Source organism: Pan troglodytes, chromosome 8 (assembly GCF_028858775.2).
Source record: "Pan troglodytes isolate AG18354 chromosome 8, NHGRI_mPanTro3-v2.0_pri, whole genome shotgun sequence".
Lineage (NCBI taxonomy): Eukaryota > Metazoa > Chordata > Mammalia > Primates > Hominidae > Pan > Pan troglodytes.
The window spans coordinates 13,936,929-13,954,942 of record NC_072406.2 but is presented as its reverse complement, the minus strand read 5'-3'; the positions used below and the strand labels follow the sequence as shown (position 1 = coordinate 13,954,942).

The following is an 18,014-nucleotide window of genomic DNA, read 5'->3' as shown; positions in this document are numbered from 1 at the left end:
AAAGAAGATATACAAACAGCCAAGAAGCCCCACACACCAGCATTCACAGTAGCATTACTGACAACGGCCAAAGAGGTGCAAACAACCCACATGTCCATCAGCAGATGGATTTAATGCGGCGTGTACACACAAAGGAATATTATTCAGTCGTAAAAAAAGAAACTCTAACACATGCTATGACATGAATGAACTTTCAAGAATCCCCCTCATCTAAGATCCCTGGACTAGGCAAATTCATAGAAACAGGAAGTAGAACAGAGGTTCTCGGGGTCTGGGGGATGGGCATGAATAGTTTCACAAGTGCAGAGTTTCCATTTGAGATAATGAAAAAGCATAGGAAATAGTGCTGGTGGTTGTACAACAATGTGAATTGATTTAATGCCACTGAAGTACACACATAAAAACAGTTAAAATAGTAAGTTTCATATTATGTATATTTAACCACAATCTTTATCTTAAAAAGTTTGAGGAGAAAAATTCAACATCACAACCACTCTTGGAACCTGCTTCTATAAATCCAAAATAATAATTAATAGTTTTCTTTTTAATTCAAATGTGTTGAAATATGTGGCCCTCAGGGAGAGGCTTGAGGAACCGAAGAGGCCTTGAAATGGCTGAGATGGGAGACCCACGCCCTAAAGATGAAAAGTACCATAAAAACAAGAAGAGAGGGGGAAGAAAGGTTTCATCAGTTTATGTTAAACTCTTTCATAAACTTTTCTTTTGAAATGTAAAAAAAAGTGTTTGACATGGTCTAAGTATATTAAATAGTCTTACCAGTGGTAAAATCGGATTAAACGTGTAAACAAAGGATGTTATCACTTGAATTGCACTGAGAATCACTGAAGAAACCCAGGCAAAATCTGCAGAGGAAACCATGTCCTCACCAGCTGAGGCTGTGCTGGCAGTGGCTGGGGTGATTACCTTAACCAGTGATCAAAGGAAAGTCTCTGGCACTTGCCAGAAGGTATTTAGAACTCAAATAATAAAATGACATTTGAAGAAGAAAATTCAATCACCTCTTTGCACACTGGCCAAGTTCAGTAAAAAGAATGTGATAAAAACCTTACTTTCCCTGTGAGCTAAGGGCACACAATCCAGGCATGATCCACTGCTGTCTTCAGCAACGGCCAGGGGGGCTGCGCGTCCTGCCTGGCTCAGGGCTGGGGTGGGTCCCCATGCTCGTCATGCGACTGGGCATGAGTGGCCCACCCAGGAAGATGTGGTCTGACTTCAGGGCAGAGTGGGCAGATCCTGAGACGCAGGGGCAGTGCCTTCTCAGAGAGACACAGGCTTGACCCCTACACTGTCTCCCAGGGCACAAAAACTGGGGTCACTCACTCTGTACAGGGGCTCAAAACCCGCCTCACCCCTCACTGAAGCAGCTGAGATACCTACGAGATGATAAGCATGTGAATTTCCACCTATCCATGAAGAAAGTGTCCTCTTGTCGTCACAAATCACTAATTTAATGTGGACCAAAAGCTTGGTTTCCACATCTACCCTCATCGAGGTCCAGTCCATCAAAATTGCTTGGAACTCTGGAGTCCAGTTAAATGCCAGTTGTCCCAGCCACTGAAGCTGTACCGTGACATGGGATTTCATGCTCTATGCGGCCCTGGATGAGAGAAGCACCACGCAGTCACCAAGCCCATTTATGAAAATCCTCCTCATTTAGTGGACACCGGCTGAGTCCTAATTACGTCTAAGTTCCACTGCATTAAGACAAGGTTTTTAAAAATATAACATCAAAGTACAGCAAAGCTACTGAGAATCAAGGTGCGTCAACAACACCTGGCAACACGCTCTTGACACCGAGACCCCGGAACACAGTCCGGATGATGCGGCGGCGACCGTTTTCACGTCTGCCTTCTCAAAGGCCTGGTCGTGGTGCCCACAGCTGCGGTGTGGATTGCTGACACTTATTCCCCCGCTAGGACCTGATGTCTGGTCGGGGCCCTTCCCTGTGGTGCAGCATCCTGGCCTGTGGATGTAGCAGCCGCCCTGCCCAGGCACATTAGAAACTAGAGCAGACCCCTCCCCAGGGGTGACAACAAACACTGTCTCCTGGGGGGAAACTGCCCGACTGGAAACCACGGCATCACACGGGGCAGGACACAAGCAAACGCCCAGCCTGGGTAACGAGAGCAGCATGGGCAGAGAAGAGAGACTGCAAAATCAACCCAGTAACTCCTCCAGAGTCTTCATCTGAAAAAATAAAGAACAACATGAGGGCTTGACTATAAATCAGACGCTGCCACGCTTCAGTGAGAAGGTTACAATGAGGCTTAGAGGACTTCGGCTGCTGGGGGAGCCTGGAAGAGTGAGAGGAGAGGTGCCCCCAACTTCTCTTTGAACTGGAGTCTTCAGGAGGTTTGGCCAAGTTAAGTTTCAGTGAACATTCTGCTAAATTAATAGGAAAAAAGGCTCAACAAAAGATCGCCTAACTCCATGTTAATGAAATGCTAAAAGACATTAGGTTTTTAATAAATCACAATCCTGACAAGTATTGTCGGACATCAAAAGAAAAAAGGACTGGCAAAGAGGCAGCAGCTTCCAAGGCACCCTCAGCCCACAGGTCCCATGGGGAGGCTGGCGCGCACGGCCGTGCACTGGAAATGGTTCCGACGCTGCCAAACTCCGGCAAACTCATTTATCTTGTCGTGTGGGGCAGCCGAGCGTGCTCCTCCAGCTGACAGTGCAGCACCTCCTCGCCGCACACCACTGCCTGGTCTGGAACATTCCGCTCCCTCCGCGGGTCTCCATCAGCGGAAACGCTGCGAAGCTGGCATCCTCATTAGGACGAACAGCTGTCTCCCAGTCACACAGAGACACAGAACCGCTTCTGCATAACAATCTGCCGAAATTTCACTGCTAAGGAAAAGACGACACGATGTGGAAAACACTGGGCCACAAAGCGCTGATGGGAGTGCTTTTCCGGCACGACATCAAACACTGACGATCGTTTCCTTTCCTATTTTTAAAACGCAGCTTCCTCAAGGTAATGTGTTTACATCTGAGGAGCACGCCTGTGTGTCCACAGAGAGCAAGGGTGCGCGAGAGGGAGTCCTGTGGATGGCAGCCCCTTCCTTGGAACCCAGGCTTCTCAGTCAAGGTACCGAGAACAGATCTTTGAAAATGAACAGCTGTGAAACAGGCAGCACTGTGGCTTTATTACTTTATTACTTTGGCATGTCAACTGTTCTGTTACAGCGCTGATACAAAAGTACAACACCTGCGTCGCCAACAGTCCTGACTTTAAAACAGTGCCCTGAGTAAGTAACCAAAGGACACCCCAATAAGCCAGCCAGGACCCCCAGGTGCCCCTCGGAGGCGGCGCTTCATAGTGCAAGGGAAGACATGGGGTAGCTGTGTTGTGTTTGGAGTCATCAGAGCCCTTCCTGCAACTTCCAAGCTATCTGCCTGAAATCCAACTCCTAACACATTAAACAGGTCTTCTCTTCACAGCCAGGCAGCCCAAATGCACACTCGGGGTCTCCAAAGCTCCATCCCGGCCTTTCTCATCACCCACGCCTTTTGGAATTCAAGAACTCACACAAGCATTCATTTGACGAACTCAGAGGACTGACCAAGAAACGGAGAAGTCACATTCAAATAAGACACATTTCTCAATACTCCTTGATGGCTACCTCCCAAAAAAGTGGACCCTTCAGATAAAAATCAATCAAAGCAAAAATCAAGTATGTATCACATGTGATTCTTTTTCAGAATTTCAAATTCAACTGTTCCCTGGAGAAGTCAGTTCTCCTAATGCATAGTTCTACCTCAGTAGTCTCATGGGGCCATGCTACTCTCCAAACCCCTCTCGGCAGAAATAATGAGAGATTTCCCAACTAAGTCACTGATAAGGGCTGCACTACAGAACTGTTCATGCAACAAATATTTATTAAGCACTGGCTGTGTGCAGGCCCCGCTCCTCGTCAGACAGTGTGCAGAAGAGGAGGAGGTAAAGTCACTCCAGTGACGCCTCCCTCCTCCCAGCGAAGGGGGCAAGTGACTGGCCACTTATAATATTACAAGGTCAGCAGTGTTAGGCGCACAACAGCACCCTAAGGCCTGGAAGTGCTGCCAACAGGCACCACAGCAAAGCTACAAGAAGCCTCTGCAACATCTGTGTTTACCACGGCCCACAGAGAAGGGCTTCTAAAGTGACTTCAGACTACGCTAAAGCCTCCCTAAGATTTGACTAACTGAATTAGTAAGAACCTTTCCACAGACTATTCAAAGAGAACATTTAGTTCAGTATAACCTGACCACCTCATCCGGCCAAAAATAAGATTCTAAAGATGAGGTCCATGAGCTATGGGGGCACAGTGAGAACACTCTTCTGCTAGCTGAAGAGCTTCACCTTGGCTATGACACAAAGAAAGAAGACCCATTACAGAAACACTGACCTGTGGTGCCTGGACTCAGTAACAGCACTCAGCTCTGTGTTCTCTTGCTCTGCTCTGTCTCGTGTACTGATCTTATCATCCTAGAACGTCAAGGCTACCAAGGACAGAGACCGTTTCTCACAACCACTGCATCTGCAGGAGCCTGTACAGACGTATTTTCCAAATATATGCTCTTGACTTGTTTTGCAGCATGGCCTTCTGGTATACAGAAGAAATTCCTAACGCCCATGCACTCATGTTTTTTCTTCATAGGAATGGCCCTAGTCTTTTATTCAGGGTTCATTTTCATTTCTACGTTATCAGTTTTAGAATGTTCAGGAGCAGTAAGTAAGAGAAATCTGTGGGATTGAGTGAGAAACAGCATTAGAAACCAGCACAAAAATGGCAAAAAGCAACAGCTGACTTCCAGAGAAGCTGAAACAAAACACTCAACAGAGACAAACAGTAACGCCCAGGCTGCGGGGCCATCAGGGCAGGGAGGCAGCGTGGCAGTGCGTGCACACTCCTAAAGCACTGGTATGTCCCTCTCTTACACACACACACGAAATAGTCTTTTTTTTACAAAGTGTTGGTTCTTGAGGGATCATTGGAGAAATCACTTCTGTGGAACATCGTGCTCTCCAAAGATGGTGTTAAATGAAGTGTTTCTCTGCTCTGCTGCTGAGCACCAGAAACCCTGCAGCTCAGATGCCTGCAGGGACTTCATGCAGAGCTGGCTGAGGGTGGTTGAGTGCACACAGCTCAGATGTGTGCAGGGACTTCAACCAGAGCTGGCTGAGGGTGGCTGAGTGCACACAGCTCAGATGCGTGCAGGGACTTCAACCAGAGCTGGCTGAGGGTGGCTGAGTGCACGCAGCTCAGATGCGTGCAGGGACTTCAAACAGAGCTGGCTGAGGGTGGCTGAGTGCACGCAGCTCAGATGCGTGCAGGGACTTCAAACAGAGCTGGCTGAGGGTGGCTGAGTGCACGCAGCTCAGATGCGTGCAGGGACTTCAAACAGAGCTGGCTGAGGGTGGCTGAGTGCACGCAGCTCAGATGCGTGCAGGGACTTCAAACAGAGCTGGCTGAGGGTGGCTGAGTGCACGCGGCTCAGATGCGTGCAGGGACTTCAAACAGAGCTGGCTGAGGGTGGCTGAGTGCACGCGGCTCAGATGTGTGCAGGGACTTCAAGTAGGGCTGGCTGAGGGTGGCTGAGTGCACGCGGCTCAGATGTGTGCAGGGACTTCAAACAGCTGGCTGAGGGTGGCTGAGTGCACGTGGCTCAGATGCGTGCAGGGACTTCAAACAGAGCTGGCTGAGGGTGGCTGAGTGCACACAGCTCAGATGTGTGCAGGGACTTCAAGTAGGGCTGGCTGAGGGTGGCTGAGTGCACGCGGCTCAGATGTGTGCAGGGACTTCAAACAGCTGGCTGAGGGTGGCTGAGTGCACGTGGCTCAGATGCGTGCAGGGACTTCAAACAGAGCTGGCTGAGGGTGGCTGAGTGCACACAGCTCAGATGTGTGCAGGGACTTCAAGTAGGGCTGGCTGAGGGTGGCTGAGTGCACGCGGCTCAGATGTGTGCAGGGACTTCAAACAGAGCTGGTTGAGGGTGGCTGAGTGCACGCGGCTCAGATGCGTGCAGGGACTTCAAACAGAGCTGGCTGAGGGTGGCTGAGTGCACGCAGCGCAGATGCTGATAAGAGGCTGCCAGGCGACCCTCACATGCCACCCGGGCCCTGGCTCTGCAGTGACCATGCACACAGCATGGTCACCACCATCTTTTCCAAACGTCAGCTGACGCTTTAGGCAGCCACCCCTCCCCATGCTGCCCGCTCTGCGTATCATGCTGGTTTCTGCTGACTTGTGGACTCAGACACCCCCACCTGTCTCCGGAGTCTGTCCTGAAGTACCTCACAGTTAGGAAGTTTTGAGTATGTGTCAATAGCCTGATGGCTGTCTTACAGTCATCTCAAAGAAAAGTGACAGAATCTGACAGGCCGAAACAAAGCTGTCGAGTAGAGCGATTCAAACGCAATCATTTCCTTAAGTCCTTATTTATGAGTTCCTGAGTAGCCCTTCTTAAATGAGGAACTTTAAAAGGGTAAAACAGAGATACACTAAATCTCCTCTCACTTTTAAAAACAATATTCTAACTTGGAAGCAACTTTAAAATGCATCAATAGGCAGCCAGGCTCAGTGGGTCATGCCTGTAATCCCAGCACTTTGGAGGCTGAGGCAAGAGGATCACTTGCGGCCAAGATTTCGAGAGCAGCCTAAGCAACATGGTGAGACTCCATCTCTACAAAAAATACAAACATTAGCAGGGAGTGGTGGCACAGCCCTGTAGTCCCTGCTACTCAGGAGGGTGAGGTGGGAGGATCACTTGAGCCCAGGAAGTCGAGATTGCAGTGAGCCGTGATCATGCCACTGCAGTCCAGCCTAGGCGAGAGGGTGACGCCCTGTCTCAAAAAAATAAACCAATAAAAATTTAAAAACATGCATCAACAAGGGACTGGCTCAGGAAGTTACTGTTAGGTTCATATCACAGGACACTGAGAGAGGAGGATGGAACGGCAGCTCTGCAGGTGGTGGCACGGACAGCGCTGCTCTGCTGGTAAGAGACAAGGATTCTCCTTTGCACAGAAAGAACCACTGGGCCTAGGTGTGCCCAGCTGCGCACTGTATCTGCTAACGTCTCCTTGGCAGTTTCTGTGGTCACAAGACAAAACATTCACTAACTAATACAAAGGAAACACCCAAGACCACCCCTGAACATGACTGCTGCAGTGAGGTTCTGTTCCCGCGAACTGCTGCCCACTACAGTTCTCTGCAATCTGCACCATACTCAGGCCAACCAGCAAAGCTCCGAAAAGCTGTCACCGGTGACAGATGGAGTCCTTAGTGACCCTAGCCTGGGTTTTATGATAACCTTGGATATCAGCCAGTTATTATTAAGAGTTGTATTTATATAAATCTATACACTTCCTAAAAATAAAATCACCTTTATTAATTTATGCAGCAACATGGATAGAACTGGGGGCCATTATCTTAAGTGAAACAATGCAAACACTTAAAGACAAAGAGCGTGTGTCCTCCCTGGCAAGTGGGAGCAAAACTACGTGCACACAGGGACAGCGGACTGACAGACAGGGTGGAGACCCAGGGTGAGGTGGGTGACGGGAGGACTGAGAGACATGGCAGAGACCCGGGGAGGGGTGGGTGACAGGAGGACTGAGAGACAGGGCGGAGACCCAGGGCGGGGTGGGTGACGGGAGGACTGACAGACAGGGCGGAGACCCGGGGCGGGGTGGGTGATGGACAGGGCAGAGATGACCCAGGGCAGGGTGGATGACGGGAGGACTGATGGACAGGGCAGAGACAACCCAGGGTGGGGTGGATACAAGACTGATGGACAGAGTGGAGACCTGGGGCGGGGTGGATGACGGGAGGTTGCCTGGTGCGTGCAACAAGCATCACTCCAATGAGGGGTATGCTGAAGGCCCTGGCCTCACCTGAGTGGAGTACATCAAGGTAGCAAAACTGCACTCACACCCCATGAATACATACAACATTTTGTTAAAGTACTCTAATGTAATCTAATTAAAAAGACAACCACTTCAGGCATATGGGTAGGGGATGTAACACTGAGAGGAGACACAGGTGTGCTTCCAAGGCCCCACAGCCTGCAGGCCGTCCTCATCTCCATGTCACTTCCGCCCCAGAGGCCCTTCCACAGGGCCCTGCTGTCCGCAAAGTCACCACCTGGTAGACGGCTGGCTCTCCACCTTCCCCACAGACAAGGACTCAAAAGCCATCACCAAAAAGAAAGCAGATCTGAAAGTGGAAAGCAAACTGATTTAGAGACCACATGCAGCCTTTCCAACACCCACCTCCCAGGCGGCCAGCTGGCCGGACAGCACCCAGAGGCCCACACCCAAGCTGACGCCTGCATGCTGACTGTGACCAAGCACAAAGTTCAGGTGCAATTAAAACTGCCCATCATCCAGTTAAAAATGTCGATTTCCAAACATCTTTTCCCTTTAAAAGCATAACGAAAACTGTTAACACCATGACACAAGCTGCAAAACTGTGTTTACCTTTCTGAGCACACGATCTAGAACTCAGTGTTTAGTACCAAATCTCTCCCCCAGGTGTTTGGAAATAAAAGCACACAAACATGTCATCACTTCAAAGTGATCATTATAATTTCTCAACTGATCTTTTAAAATTTTGTTTGGTTAGATGTGTGTTTTGTTTTCTTTAGAAGAAAGCACCAAAGACCACATTTTGCGAATAAAGTTAAAATTGTTTGCAAAGAATTAAAAAGGAAGAAAACAAAAAACTTTGCATCCTCAAATATTGCATCCATGTTGAGATGATCTCCTGTTTTTTTCAATGCTAAAGTTTATCCGCATTGCAAACACTGCCAGCCCGGCACAAGGCAGAGCCACCCGCCACCCACAGAGGAGGCTTAATGGCCAGTGACGCCTCGCCTGTCAGCTCCTTTTTATAGCAACCAAAATAACAACAACAAAAAACAAACAAACAAACAAAAAAGGGAGATGGGGAGGGGAGGAAAACTCTACGGGATTGGGGTGTGCTGAGGGGGGTCTGAGGGCTGAGGCTGAGATCTAAACAGGCAAATGTCATGACAGCAAAAGCCTCTTGCAGGCACGTCTATTCACCCACGGTCTGCACAGTGAGGGCCCACGCTGGAATGGCCTGCGTGTGGGTTCAGCCCCCTGGGTGTGTGCAAGGGAATGCAGCAGCCAGGAGAGGGCCAGGCTTATGGAATTACACTGCCGCGTGAAAAACACACGAACAGAAAAGAACTTAGTTCAGATGAAAAGCACTGACTTCCAGCTGCAGCTCCTGGTGGTTAGGACAAACACAGGCAATCTCGGAGCTTCTGCAGGTTCCGTTCATTCCAGAACACGCTGTGAGGTGAAGATCGCAGTAAGGCGGATCACAAGAGCTGTCTGGCTTTCCGGTGCATACAGAAGCCATAGCCACACCATCCTGTAGCCTGTTAAGTGAGCAACCGCATTACCTCTAAAAACGCAATGTGCATTTCTTAAGTAAGATAAATTTTACCACTAAAAAACACTAACAGTCATCTGAGCCTTTGGTGAGTCATAATCTTTTTGCTGGTGGAGGGTCCTGCCTCGATGCTGATGGCTGCTGACTGATAAGGGTGGTGGCTGCTGAAGGCTGGGGCAATTTCTTAAAAATAGGACAGCAATGGAGTCTGCTATAGCAATTGATTTCTCCTTTTACAAAAGATTTCTCTACCGCATATGATGCTGTTTAAAAGCATTTTACTGGGGCCGGGCATGGCGGCTCACGCCTGTAATCCCAGCAGTTTGGGAGGCCAAGGCAGGTGGATCATTTGAGGTTAGCAGTTTGAGACCAGCTTGGCCAACGTGGTGAAACCCTGTCTCTACTAAAAATGTAAAAATTAGCCAGGCATGGTGGCAGGTGCCTGTAATCCCTGCTACTCGGGAGGCTGAGGCAGAAGAATCGTTTGAACCTGGGAGAAGGAGGTTGCAGTGAGCCAAGATAGCACCACTGCGCTATAGCCTAGGCAACAGGGCGAGACTCCCATCTCAAAAAAAAAAAAAAAAAAAGGCATTTTACCCACAATTGAACCTCAAAACTGGAGTCAGTCCTCTCAAACCCTACTACTGCTTTACCACTGAAGTTTATGGAATATTCAAAATCCTTTGCTGTCATTTAAACAATGTTCACAGCATCTTCACCAAGAGTACATTCCCACTCAAGAAACCACTTCCTTTGCTCATCCATAAGAAGCAGTTCCTCGTCCATTCAAGTTTATCATGAGATTGTAGCAATTCAGTCCCATCTTCAGGATCCACTTCTAATCCTAGTTATCTTCCTGTTTCCACCACACCTGCAGTGACTTTCTCCACTGAAGCCTTGAACCCCTCAACGTCTCTCAAATTCCTGTGACATTTTGACCTTCTCCCATGAATCACAAGTGTTCTGAATGGCGACCAGAATGATAAATCCTTTCCAGAAGGTGCTCAATTGACGTTGCCAAGGTCCATCAGAGGAATCACTATCTATGGCAGCTATAGCCTTACGAAGTGTATTTTTTAAATAATAAGACTCGAAAGTCAAAATGACTCCTTGAACCATGGGCTGCAGAATGGGGGTTGTGTTACCAGGCATGAAAACACCATTCATCTCCTTGTACATCTCCGTCAGAGCCCTTAGGTGCACTGTCAATAAGCAGGACAATTTTGAAAAAAAAAACTTTTTTCCTGAGCAGTAGCCTCAACAATAGGCTCAAAATATTCAGAAACCATGGTGTAAACAGATGTGCTCTCATCCAGCCTTTGGTGATCCATTTATAGAGCACAGGCAGAGTAGGTTTCACATAATTCTTAAGGGCCCTAGGATTTTCAGAATGGTAAATGAGCACTGGCTTCAACTATAAGTCACCAGCTGTACTAGCCCCTCACAAGAGCATCAGTCTGTCCTTCGAAGCCAGGCAGTGACTTCTCTTCCCTAGCTAGGAAAGTTCTAGATGGCATCTTCTTTAACAGAAGGCTGTTTTGTCTACACTGAAAATCTGTTATTAAACACAGTCATCTTCATCGATGATCTCAGCTGGATCTTCTGGAGAACTTGCTGCAGCTTCTCCATCAGCACTTGCTGCTTCACCTTGCACTCTCATGTTATGGAGATGGCTTCCTTCCTTAAACCTCATAAACCAACCTCTGCCAGCTTCCAGCTTTTCTTCCGCAGCTCCCTCACCTCTCTAAGCCCTCACAGAATTGAAGAGTCAGGGCCCTGCTCTGGATTAGGCTTTGGCTAAAGGGAATGTTGTGGCTGGTTTAATCAATCCAGACCACTCAAACTTCCTTCATATCAGCATTAGGATTGTGTTCTTATCATTCGTGTGTTCACTGGAGTAGCAGTTTTACTTTCCTTCCAGAACTTTTCCTTTGCATTCAGAACCTGGCTGTCCGGTGCAGGATGCCCAGCTTTCAGCCTCTCTGCCTTCGACACATCTTCCTCACTAAGCTTCGTCATTTCCAGCTTTCAAGTGAGGGACACGCAACTCTTCATTTCAACACTGAGAGGCTGCTATAGGGATGTTAATTGGCCTAATTTCAATAGTGTTGTGTCTCACTCATGAAGTCAGAGGCATTAGGAGAAGGTGAGAGACGAAGGAACGGCCAGTTAGTGGGGCAGTCGGAACACACACGATTTATCGACTAAGTTCACTGTCTTCTATGGGCAAGGTTCCCAGGGCCTCAAAACCAATTATAACAGTTACAGCAAAAGTCACTGACCACCCTCACATAATCACAATGAAATAGTAAGAAATATTGTGAGAATGACCAAAATGTGAGAGAGAGAGGCAGGAAGTGAGCACGTGCTATTGGAAAACTGGCACCAACAGACCTGCTCAGCCAGGGCTGGGCTCCACAGACCTTCATTTGTAAAAAACATCAATCTACGGAGTGCAATCAAACAATGTATAAGAAATAGCCACCAAGGCACGTGCCTGTAGTCCCAGCTACTCGGGAGGCTGAGGCAGGGGAATCGCTTGAACCCAGGAGGTGGAGGTTGCAGTGAGCCGAGATCGTGCCACTGCACTCCAGCCTGGGCAACAGAGCAAGACTCCATCTCACAAAAAAAAAAAGAGAGAGAGAAATAGCCACCAACAGCTGAATTCCTGTGACACACTGAAATTTTCAAATTAAGCCTTTTTATTATTTCTAAGAACAACACATACTACAACTTCACATTTCTGCTATATGAAGTATCTAAAATTGCTTTTCATATAAATCAGTACACGCTGGGTCACTAACAAACAGTCAAATAAAAACAGCCACACAGTTACGCCAACTAAGTACTATCATGGTAAAATTCCTGCTATAATACAGAGATGCCATAACACAGAGTGAAAAGAAATAAGACACATCAAAAGGAAAAGGTGACTGGTCCTTCTAAACACGTAGGATCAAAGCCTTCAGCAGCTCACAGCACGGAGCTCCATCCCCATCCAGCAAAGGTAATGACCACACATTTCAGGGGACCCATTTCACTACACTTTTCTTTCTTACAGTGTAGCATTGGAACTCAAACTCCAGTCTTTGAAAAAGGCACAGAATGCAAGTAAAAGTATGGGGATTACAGTAAGAAAAAAAAGAAAATGGGGAAAAATCTCTCCTGGAAACTGGATCACAAAACTGGGCCAGTTACCCTTAAGCCTTTAGAGCTACTTCTTGCCTTAAGAAAACCCAATATACAGCAATTCACCTTAACTAGACAGTTAATTATTTACATTATAAAAGACATTAGATTCCAACATACTATACCAAAGAATTTACGCTTAGTTCCTACAAGTGAAAATACGCCCTAAGATAAAACTTTGAAAAGCACATTCCACATCATGTTAATATAAATTACGTGAGAAAGGGTATTTTTAGTCACACATGTTGAAGAAATACTGCCTCTGTTTAAGGGGTATCACTAAAAACACCCTGCATATAACTTTCCAGCCTACATCAACAAGAACAGCAAACTTCCTAAGAACGCATGTCTGACTTTTGCTTTCAATGCTCAGGAAAAGAACTAGCGAAAAGAACTCAGGATCACCCTGTAAAACCGGCAGAGCTACTTCCTGGATGAGCAGGCAGTCCTGCAGGCCTCAGGCCCGGCCCTGGGCGAACATTCCCACCTATCAGGGTGCCAGGCCCTGTGGGTCTGGGCGCTAACACGCTGGACACGCATCGGAGGCTCACGGATGTCCCTGGCGATGCCGTGGCCACTGCAGAGAAGCCCCCGGCGCAGAGGGTCCCTCAGAATGACATGGTGGCAGGGAAGGCAGGAGACCCAGGGTGTGCTCTTACAAGTCATGTTCAGAACGTCCCAGACAAGTGATCAAACGGAACACACACACACAAACTGGCCATTCCTCTTAGGAACTAAACCCGCACCCCGGACCTCACCCAGGTGTGCTGTGGCATGGATGCACATCTCAGGACCTAAACCCGCACACCGGTAGTCACCCAGGTGTACTGTGGCGCGGATGCACATCTCAGGAACTAAACCCGCACTGCGAGGACCTCACCCAGGTGTGCCGTGGCGCGGATGCACATCTCAGGAACTAAACCCGCACTGCGAGGACCTCACCCAGGTGTGCTGTGGCGCGGATGCACATCTCAGGACCTAAACCCGCACTCCGGTAGTCACCCAGGTGTACTGTGGCGCGGATGCACATCTCAGGACCTAAACCCGCACTGCCAGGACCTCACCCTGGTGTGCTATGGCACGGATGCACAGCTCTACACATTTGTAAGGATCACGCACTCTGTAGGTTTTATTTGTCGTATTGGCTCGAACCCACAAAACCCATGCCGGAGACAAAGGCAAGTGTTACTAAGAAGACAGTCCTCAGATGAAACATTTTTGTAAAATGACTCATTTCCTGCTTTTCTCATTATGAGGCACGTCTAAAGGTTTACAGCTGATCTGATGTCAGGAAGGAAGAGTTCGTGTTCAATAAAGGCGTCCACGGCTCCACCTGCTGACCAAGCCCTCATCCTGCATGAGCACAGCTGAGGAAGCGCCAGGCCGGTGAGGGGAAGCTGAATGTCCAACAGCCCAGCGGACTCGCCCCGACACAGCAACAAAATTAGCACCAAAGAGAGATCTTTTCAAAACGTATTTTTGGATGTACACATCAACAAGATACGCTAGTTCATGATAATCTGAGTAAGAAAAAAGAAAGCATAAACGATCTGAGTAAGCATGGCCCGGGCAGGTCTGGTCCACGTTCACCTCACCCCCGTGGTTCAGGTGAATGGAAGCACAGCCTACAGCCTGGAAGACCCATGTGGGAGAGAGGGCACACGGGAATTACACACTCCACCTTACTCTACCCCCACACCTGATTCCAATAGGAAGACATAAACCCTAGGAAACTGTATTCATAGGTCCACATTAGTAAGAACTTTTTCATAACAGTTACTACATTCTTCATAAGTACAGCTCTCTAAAAAACAACCATTGTTTCATGTATCCACTAGCTGCAAAAATGTACCACAAATTAACCAGATTTTTTTTTTTTCTGAGACGGAGTTTGGAGTTTCGCTCATTGCCCAGGCTGGAGTGCAACGGCGTGATCTCGGCTCACCGCAACCTCCACCTCCCGGGTTCAAGCGATTCTCCTGCCTCAGCCTCCCAAGTAGCTGGGATTACAGGCGTGTGCCACCACACCTGGCTAATTTTGTATTTTTAGTAAAGACAGAGTTTCTCCATGTTGGTCAAGCTGGTCTCAAACTCCCAACCTCAGGTGATCCCCAAAGTGCTGGGATTACAGGCGTGAGCCACCGCGCCCAGCCTAAGCAGATATTTTAAAGATGCCACCAGCATTGACTACACTTCACAGTCAAATGGCCAAGACCACACGGTTGCAACAGCCTTAGAAGCAAAAACATACACTTGCAATCAACTCTGGTGATATAAATACAAAAACTTTTCTTTTTACACAAAACAAAAATAAAATCTTCCAATTAAATATGGCAACTGAACAGAGACAATACAGGACTAGAAGGGTCTTAAATAACACAAGAGGCACCTTGAAGGCACCAGGAGGGACTGCTCTGGAATGACCCCCTAGAGCCAAACCCTCAGCAAACCACCTGGCCTCCTCATGCCTCAGTTTCTCTCTCTGAACTGGGGTGATGCCAGGGGCTCCAACAGTGCCTGGCACAAACCAGCAACTCACCAAGCCCTGGCTCCACTGCGTCCTCCTCTGGACAGAATTCTTCGGCCTTTCCATCCTGCCCTCAAAGGGGACAGGCACAGCAGGGCACACTGGCCTATCCCTGCAACCCCCATATCAGAAGCACATAGGAAGCTGCCCTGCTCTCTAGACACAAAACTACCCTCTTCACCCAATTCTCAAAGCTCTGACAGATTTTTGTGCTCCATACAGATGACCAGAGTCAATGCAGTGAGAGCTGCTGGGTCGTCCCAGCCTGGGGCAGGGAGCTGTACCAGGATGGTGGCACTCAGGGCCCTGCAGGTCCCATGGTGGGGTTGGGGGGGGGGCACTCAGAAGCCAAAACCAAAGCAACCACAGGGATCACAACCACCAACACCAACAAAGGGCAGGTGTCTATGCTCACTAACACTCAAAAAACACAGTGCCAACTAACTAGTGTAGACAGAATTACAAAGATCCCCTTCTGCAGGACTCAGCGTAACAATGAGCTGAGGCCCTGGACCGAGGAAAGGTCACTGAGGAATTAACATCCGTGGAATAGTGTCGCTTCGCTATTTGAAACAGGAGAGCACCTCTGGCAGGCAGACCTGCAGACGCCATCTTAACCGCAGGAGCGCTTCAGCACACCAATAGCACAGCAGAGGGGCGCTTTAAAGGAAGTCATAAGAAAAATGCAGAATGAGGGGCATTCTACAAAAGAGCAGGCTTGGATTCTTCACCAAAAAACTCAATATCCTAAAAAGTAACAAAAAATGGGGGAAGGACCATTCTAGATTAAAAGAAGCCAAAGGACATAATATCTAAATGTGATGAGAGAATCCTGATTAAATCCTAGCTCTAAAAAAAGTATCAAAGACATTTTGGGGAGAACTGAGTAAATTTAAATATGGACCAGATAAAGGATGCCATAGAATTTTTACTAATCTTCTTATTTGAACAATGGTACTGTATTAGGAGAACATCCTTATTCTTAGAAAATGCATGCTGGAGTTTTCCTTTCAAAGGGCTCAGCCAAAGAAAATATACAAGTGTGTGTTATAGACAGAGGTGTGTACACATCTACAGAGACAGCAGTGCTGCAATACAACAACAGGTGAACCCAGGTGAAGGATAAGTGGGCGTGTCTGTTACAGACAGGTGTGTACACATGTGTAAAGAGAGACAGCAGTGCTGCAATACAACAACAGGCGAACCTAGGTGAAGGATAAGTGGGCGTGTCTGTTACAGACAGGTGTGTACACATGTGTAAATAGAGACAGCAGTGCTGCAATACAACAACAGGCGAACCTAGGTGAAGGGGAAGTGGGCGTGTCTGTTACAGACAGGTGTGTACACATGTGCAAAGAGAGACAGCAGTGCTGCAATACAACAACAGGCGAACCTAGGTGAAGGATAAGTGGGCGTGTCTGTTACAGAGAGGTGTGTACACATGTGTAAATAGAGACAGCAGTGCTGCAAAACAACAACAGGCGAACCTAGGTGAAGGGGAAGTGGGCGTGTGTTTTAGAGAGAGGCGTGTACACATGTGTAAAGAGAGATAGCAGTGCTGCAATACAACAGGCGAACCTAGGTGACAGGGTAGTGCGTGTTGTGTGTTACAGACAGCAGTGTGTACACATGTGTAAAGAGAGACAGCGGTGCTGCAATACAACAGGTGAACCTAGGTGAAGGGTTAGTGGGCGTGTTTCAGAGAGAGGTGTGTACACATGTGTAAAGAGACAGCAGTGCTGCAATACAACAGGCGAACCTAGGTGAAGGGTTTGTGGGTACACTGTACTACTCTGTTGGTTTTTATGTAGGCTTGAAACTTTTCTAAGCAAAAAGCTTAGGAAAGCACTGCAGGCGCAGGAGTGAGACCGTCTTGCTCCTCCCGTCCTCTAGGCCTCCGACTGCCCTTCCAGTGAATTCTCATGAGGAACAGCAGGGCAGTCATGCGGCCCCTCTGCCCCGCCCTGCACAGTGTTGCCAGGTGGCGGGCCCAGGTCCAGCCAGGGCTTTGCTGTGGGGCCCCTCTGCATCTGGTGGACGTCAAGGAGCACCATGTCCAAGCTAACATGCATGGGAAGCAGCGCTCCCCGAGCTGCAGCATCTTCCTCACCAATGAGCTGGCCTGCAGCGGGGTCAGGCCCATGTGGCGGAGCTCATGGGGGCCCAGCTCAGCGCCTGCTGCACCCTGATGCAGCAACAACACAGTGCTGCGTTCAGCCACTGACCGCCGGGAGGTCTGTATTACTGTGGCTATCGCTGACGGAGCTGGCAGAATAAACGCTGACCTGATGTCAGGAAGGAGCAGTTTAATGCGTGTGATACCCCCAGAACAGACCCAGGCTGCCATAAAGATCTCTACGCATGGTCGTGACTGCCGTTCCAGCCTCAGAGTCAAGGAATTAGCTTTCCAATCTCAAGCTTCTTTTTAAAAACGTTGTCCTGGCCAGACGCGATGGCTCACACCTATAATCCCAGCACTTTGGTAGGCTGAGGCAGGCGGATCACCTGAGGTTAGGAGTTCAAGACCAGCCCAACCAATATGGTGAAACCCCACCTCTACTAAAAATACAAAAATTAACCAGGAGTGGTGGTGGGCGCCTGTAATCCCAGCTACTAGGGAGGCTGAGGAAGGAGAATCGCTTGAACCCGGGAGGCAGAGGCTGCAGTGAGCCGAGATCGTACCACTGCACTCCAGCCTGGGCGACAGAAAGAGACTCCGTCTATTAACAAACAAACAAACAAACAAACAAAAAGTCCTATTTTCCTTTCCAACATCTTACTAACATTCTGAACATTAAATCTAAAACTTAGTAACTAACGTTAAACATATAAAACAGATTTTCATATTTGGAGTTCATTTATAA

The 18,014-nt window shown here is 48.3% G+C and overlaps 1 protein-coding gene across 13 annotated transcripts in view; it reads right to left on the bottom strand.

Annotated features, from left to right (window-relative positions):
• The window catches only part of WDR37 (WD repeat domain 37), a 215,128-nt gene that overhangs the window by 147,776 nt on the left and 49,338 nt on the right, over positions 1 to 18,014 (bottom strand). The window lies entirely within an intron of this gene.